The sequence below is a fragment of the Equus quagga genome, chromosome 12 (assembly GCF_021613505.1).
Source record: "Equus quagga isolate Etosha38 chromosome 12, UCLA_HA_Equagga_1.0, whole genome shotgun sequence".
Classification (NCBI taxonomy): Eukaryota; Metazoa; Chordata; class Mammalia; order Perissodactyla; family Equidae; genus Equus; species Equus quagga.
In genome coordinates this window covers 96,372,391-96,378,690 of record NC_060278.1, presented here as the reverse complement: position 1 = coordinate 96,378,690, position 6,300 = coordinate 96,372,391, and positions in this window count along the sequence as shown.

Here is a 6,300-nt window from a genome sequence, read left to right as displayed (position 1 = left end):
AATGGAGCCCCTAAACGGATGAGGTGGGGGCGGCTAGGTGAGTTTCGCCTGGATTTTATCTCCCTGCTGCACTTGGTAGGGAGAAGAGGAGATATCAGCCAGGATTTCTGGCCCAGAGCAGGCCTCTGCCTGGCCAGCCTGTGTCCCATCCTCTGCCCCCTCCCAAAACCAAAAACGAAAACAAACCTTCGATCGGTGAAGAGCACAAACCGCACCGTTTCCCAAATGCTTGTAAGAAACCGCCGAGATTGACATGCTCCTAGTCCTGGAGTGATCATGACCACCTAGAGGCAAATTACCCTGGGTTTGTTTCCTTATCTGTAAAAGGGGGATTGAAATGGTTACCCCCAAGGGTGATGCTGAGAATGGGGGAAATTGTTCTAAGGCATCTGACGTTGTGCTGTGCCTGGGACATTTTAGGCCCTCAGTTAATGATAGTTATTCATTATTCTTATAATAATAGTTAACATGTTTAGTCTTGGGCATTATTCTAAGTGATTTGAAGGCATTTTCATTTTATCCTCACAATAACCTTGCGAGGTAGAAATTATTGCCTTTATCATCCCCGTTTTACACATAAGGAAATTGAGGCATAGAGAGGTTAAGTTTCCCAGAGTCACATAATTAGTAAGAAGCTGAACCAGGATGTACCAGTTTCCTGTGGCTCCTGTAACAAATTACCACAAATTTAGTGGCTCAAGACAACGCAAATTTATGACCTTATAGTTTTGGAGGTCAGAAGTCTAAAATGGGTTGGCAGGGCTGCATTTCTTCTGGGGGCTTCTGTTTCCTTGCCTTTCCCAGCTTCTGGAGGCTATCTGATTCCTTGGCTCATGGCCCCGCGTTGCCTTGACCTCTGCTTCTGGTGTCTTATCTCTTTCTGTGACTCTGATCCTCCTGTCTCCATTTTATAAGGACCCTAGTGATTATATTGGGCTGACCCAGGTAATCCACAATAATCTTTCCATCTTTTTTTTTTCCCTGCTTTTTCTCCCCAAATCCCCCCAGTACACAATTGGATATGTTTTTAGTTGTGGGTCCTTCTAGTTGTGGCATGGGGGACACCGCCTCAACATGGCCTACTGAGCGGCACCATGTCTGCGCCCGGGATCCAAACCAGCGAAACCCTGGGCTGCCGAAGCAGAGCGCGTGAACTTAACCACTCAGCCACGGGGCCGGCCCCATCCATCTCAAGCTCTTTATTACAACTGCAAAATCCCTTTGCCATGTAAGGTAACATAGTCACAGGCTCCAGAGATTAGGACGTGGATGTCTTGGAGAGCCATTATTCTGCCTACCATGCAGGGCTTGAGGCCCGGAAGACTGACCTCAGAGCAGGCCTCTTAAGCCCTTCCATGCCTCGTGCCTCACTAGGCTTGGTGAAGAGGGAGAAACGTGATTGAGAAAAGCCGTTGAGCTGGAGGAGCTCAGGGCTGGAGCGGGTGAGATGCATTTGATTGTAACCGTAGCAGAAAGAGGACCCTTCAGGGGAGAGGATGGGGTAAAAGGCAGGTAAGGCTTTGACCTCATCTACCCAGCCCTTTGTTGGGGAACCAGGCCAGAAGACAGAGTTGCCTGCCAAAGATCGCACAGTGAGAGAACTCCAACTGGAGCAGGCATCAGCCTGGGGGTCTGACTGGAACGGAGTCCAGTTGATTGGGGTGGTGAGCGCTAAGGGCAAAGGCAAGGCTCCCTGCTTCCCTCCTCCCTGGTGCTGGCTAGGATAGCCTTCGGGGGTGGGGGGGGGGGGGGGGTTTCTATTCTTACGGGCTCTTTTCTCCTGCAGTCTCCCTCGTGGACACTGGATGGCGCCTGGAGCCCTGATGTGGATGGGTCCTGGAACTCTTTCAGGCACTTGGCATCTGGCTCTTGGCCTGATGAGCCAGGGCCCCTCTCCGTTCACACCCGTCCTCTCACTCTGGAAGACCTCACCACCCAACTCTGGCAGACTCCACCACCCTAGCCTAGAAACTGCTTCTGTGCCTTGGGCATTGGCCACACACTACTGAATTTGCAGACCAGCTCTGCTCCTCACTGGCTGTGTGTCGGTGTTGACAGGTTGCTATCATCCATCTCCGATTCTCCCTCTCATTTCCCTTTCCTCTTACTCCTTTACCCCTTTGCTTGGGGAAGAATGTCCCACATACAGGTAGCTAGCTCTTGCTTCTTTGTTTATACCTGCCTCCTACTTCAAAGGATAGAAGATGCACAAAGAACTCATCAGTTCTTTGGAACAAACATCCACTAACCCAAGAACAGAAAGTAAGAACCCAGGTAACAGTAGGGGGAGAAAATCATTGCCAAGAGAAGGCCCAGAGCCTGAGCAGACGCTGGGCCTCGGCCTCCCAGTGTCCGGGCAGGCAGCGAGGTTACGTGGCTTTCAGAACCTGGTCAGAGCACTCATATTTTGGGGGCTTCTTGAGCCCACATCCCCTGGAAGGAACTCAGCATCCTCAACCCTCTTGGTTTCCTGGAGATTTGAATGATTAAAAAGGACAATATTTTCTGCAATGGTTGACAGAGATGTCACTCATGGAGCTATTTCTTTCTTTCTTACTTTCTTTCTTTCTTTCTTTCTTTTTTTTTTTTTTTTTGCTGAGGAAGATTGGCCCTGAGCTAACATCTGTTGCCAATCTTCCTCTTTTTGCTTGAGGAAGATTGTTGCTGAGCTCACATCTGTGCCAATCCTCTATTTTGTATGTGGGATACCACCACAACATGGCTTGATGAGTGGTGTGTAGGTCCACGCCTGGGATCTGAACCTGTGAACCTGGGCCACCAAAGCAGAGTGCACAAACTTAACCACTACGCCACCAGGCTGGCCCTAGAGCTGTTTCTTATACTTGGTAGTGTGCAGTAGACATGGCCTCAGATGGAAAAGCCAAGGGCAGGATGGGCCTGCAACCTCAGGCAATGGCCCTGACTCCCTTTCTGAATTTTACCTCTCTCTATGTTCTCTGGCTCTCTGTTTCTCTGTGACTTTCGGCCTTTCTATCCTTGTCTTCTAGCTCACAGCCCTTCTCAGTCTCTCCAGCTGGCACAGCTGCTGTCTCCAAGGTTTATCCACTCTTCTGACTCTGGACCCAAGAGAGTGAGAAAAGAGAGAGGAGAAAACTATCAATTAGAGAATGCCAACAGCATGCCAGGGACGTTGCATGTCTTGCACCTGCGTAGTCTTGTTTAGATTCCTCAACCTGTAGAGGGGAAAATGAAAGTTCAAGGAGGCCAGTTGCCCAAGGCCACAGAGCTTCAAGCTGGGACTTGAACCAAGTGTCCCTGATCCCAGAGGATCCCTCTTTCTCACTTCCACCCTTCAGGTCATAGGGGCAAATCTGGGCTTTTTCCAACAGACCAAGCAAAGCACAAGATATGGAAGAGATGAGGGGGCAGAGTGGGGATTTTTCATCCAGGGGAAGCTCAAGCACATTTAAAACTCCCAGGTCCGTGAGCCACTGTTTCTCTCTGCTCCTCACTGTGCCCTGGCCAGTCCCCCCTCCCCTCAGCCCACCACTGCTCTGCCCTTTCAGGTCCAAGGAGAGTCTTTTTCCTGAAGTGGTGAGTGTAACTTCTGCTGCTCCCCTGGGTCTCTCATCCCCAGGCGGTGCATGGCAGGCTAGGCGCTTCTTAGCCGCTGAGCTGTGGGTGGGGATTCATGGAGGAAGCAGGCGGAGGAAAATAACAATGCCATCACTACAATACGCAGATGATAGCGGAGGTCCATTTTCTCCAGATGAACGAGAAAATCTCAGGGTGGCCTCTCTCCCCTGGTGGAGAGCACCTGTTCCCAATCTTGGAGGATGCTCGAAAAATGCCTTCCCAGGATTCCCTGAATGCCTGTTTGGGAGCTGTGTTAGTTACTGCACTAGGCACTGGGGATGCAGTGTTAAAAAAGAGAATCATACTCCCCGTCTGCAACCTGTGTTTTAGGAGAGGAAGGCAGGTGACAAATAAGAATGAATAAGCTTTCAAATAGTGATAAATACTAGGAAGATGACAAGTGTGCTGTTGAATAGAATCTCTGCGATGATGGAAATGTTCCGTAACCACTCTGTCAATACGGTAGCCAGCAAGTGGCTGCTGAGCGCTGGAGACGTGGCTGATGTCATTAATAGGAGGAAGGAACTGAACTTTAAATATTATTTTAATTAATTAATTAAAAAGTGAATAGCCCCATGTGGTTATTGGCTTCTGAATTGGACAGCTTCAGTCTAGAGAGTACCTGGAGAGGGGAGAGGCGATTACTCTGGATGGGGGGGAGGGGTCAGGGGTCATCCCTACAGGAGGTGACATTTGAGCTGTGGTCTGAATGATGAGCAGGAGCCAAGCTTCCAGTGTTCCGGGGAGAGAGTGCAGGGAGAGAGTGCGAATGCAGAGAGCCGGCGGGTGGGAACACGCTCCGTGATCCCAGGGTGGAAAGGAGGCCTGCGTGGCTGGAATTTCATCGGCGGGGCAGCATGGTGGGAGCTGGTGGTGGATGGAGAGGCTGCAGGGGCCAGATAACCGGGGCTTGGCAGGCTGCCGCCAGGGGGCGGGATGTGTTCACTGCCCTGCTCAATTTCTCAGGCCTCTCTGCTTCCCAGCTAAGAAAGTGAATGTGGCTGCCCCTCCCATGCCACCCCATGTCTTGCAGGGCTTGGGGAGGATCAGATGAGGCTAGGTGATGTTCAAATCCTTCCTAAATTGTTAGAATGCTGCCCATAAGAGCAGGGTACAGCAGTGAGTGTGGTCCCGGGCCAGCAGCATCAGCACCCCCTGGGAACTTGTCAGGAATGCACATTCTCAGGTCCCACCCCAATCTACTGCTTCACAGCTCTGGGGCTGGGGCCTGGCAGTCTGTTTTCACAAGCCCTCCTGGTGCTGGTGGTATATGCTCAAGTTTGAGAGCAACTGTGAAGTGATGACAATCACCCCCTCTTCCTCCTTCCCATTCACAGCCCCTACAAATGCCCCCGCCCCCCAACAGAGCTCCTTCACGGTGGGCAGGAAGGTGTTGATGCTCACTATCCTCCCTAACCCTCCTCCCCCCAGGACTGGCTCCGTTTTTCATCCACATACACAGATTTTTTTTTAATCTGGTAAATAAAACCTCTGTATTAAATTTTTTTTTAATTATAAAAGCAATTCAGGCTCATTGTTAAAATAAAACTTTAAGTAGCACAGAGGGTATCAAGTGAAAAAAAAATCCCCTGGCTTTACAAATCCCACTCCCCAGATGTGACCATAGAACAACGGTTTCCTGTGATTCTTTCCAGACGTTTCCTGTGCTTACAGAGACAGCCAGCGCCGTGCCCTGAAGGGAGTTTGCTGGGTTTCGAATCCCAGGTTTGCTTCTTATTTGCCGAATAAATTGGACAAGGTGCCTCCATTTCTTCATTTGTAAAACGAAGTTAATACCAGCATCAACCTCATAGAATTGTGGAAATTAAATAAATTAATTCAAGTAAAGCAGTCAGTGCTTGGCATCTGGGAAGCACCGTGTAAGTGTTAGCAATTTCAGTGTGTATTTTTATGATTTCTTTTGAAAAAATGGAAGCGTACTCTTCACATTACCTGAAGCTTGCTCTTTTCACTCACTGCTGAATCTGGGACATATTTTTCCTCTGGCAGGACATGTGCACCTACTGGTGGAGGATGTTTCTTGTTTTCTGTCTGTCCTGTATCTGACCGTCCTTCCCTATGGGGGGTTCTTCATGGGCCTTGTGGGAGGCTACGGGAGCCAGAACACCTTTCTCCACTCCTTGGAAGCTAGAATGTGGGCGTGATAGCACAGAGCAGCTGTTCAGAGCACCAGCGAGGGAACCAGACTGACTATTTGAATCCCAGCTCTGCCACTAGCTGTGTGATCTTAGACAAGTTTCTTAACTTCTCTGTGCCTCTGTCAAAGGGGGCCCAGTTTTCTCATCTGTAAAATTGAGATGATCATATTCCCTATGCCACTGGGTTATTGTGAGGATTGAATAAGATAAGCCATTTAACATTCTTAGAACTCTGCCTGGTGTGTAGTATTTCTAAAAGAGGTGTTTGTAAATAAACAAAATGCACAGCTGAGCTTTAATAAATTCTATGCTTTCTCTTTGGGCTATGAATCTTGAGGGAATAAAGCAAAGGTACAGGGGCAGTTGGGAAGTCCTTCATGACAGTGACAGTGTTGAGAGTCTGCTGAAGAGATCCTAACCAGATAATCCTCACCAGTGACCTTGGCTGACTTTCTTGGTTTCTGATCGTTATTTCCACAAACTACCTGATATCGTTGCAAGGCTTCCAAGTTGCACAATTTCAAAAGGCATGGCAGGAGAGACG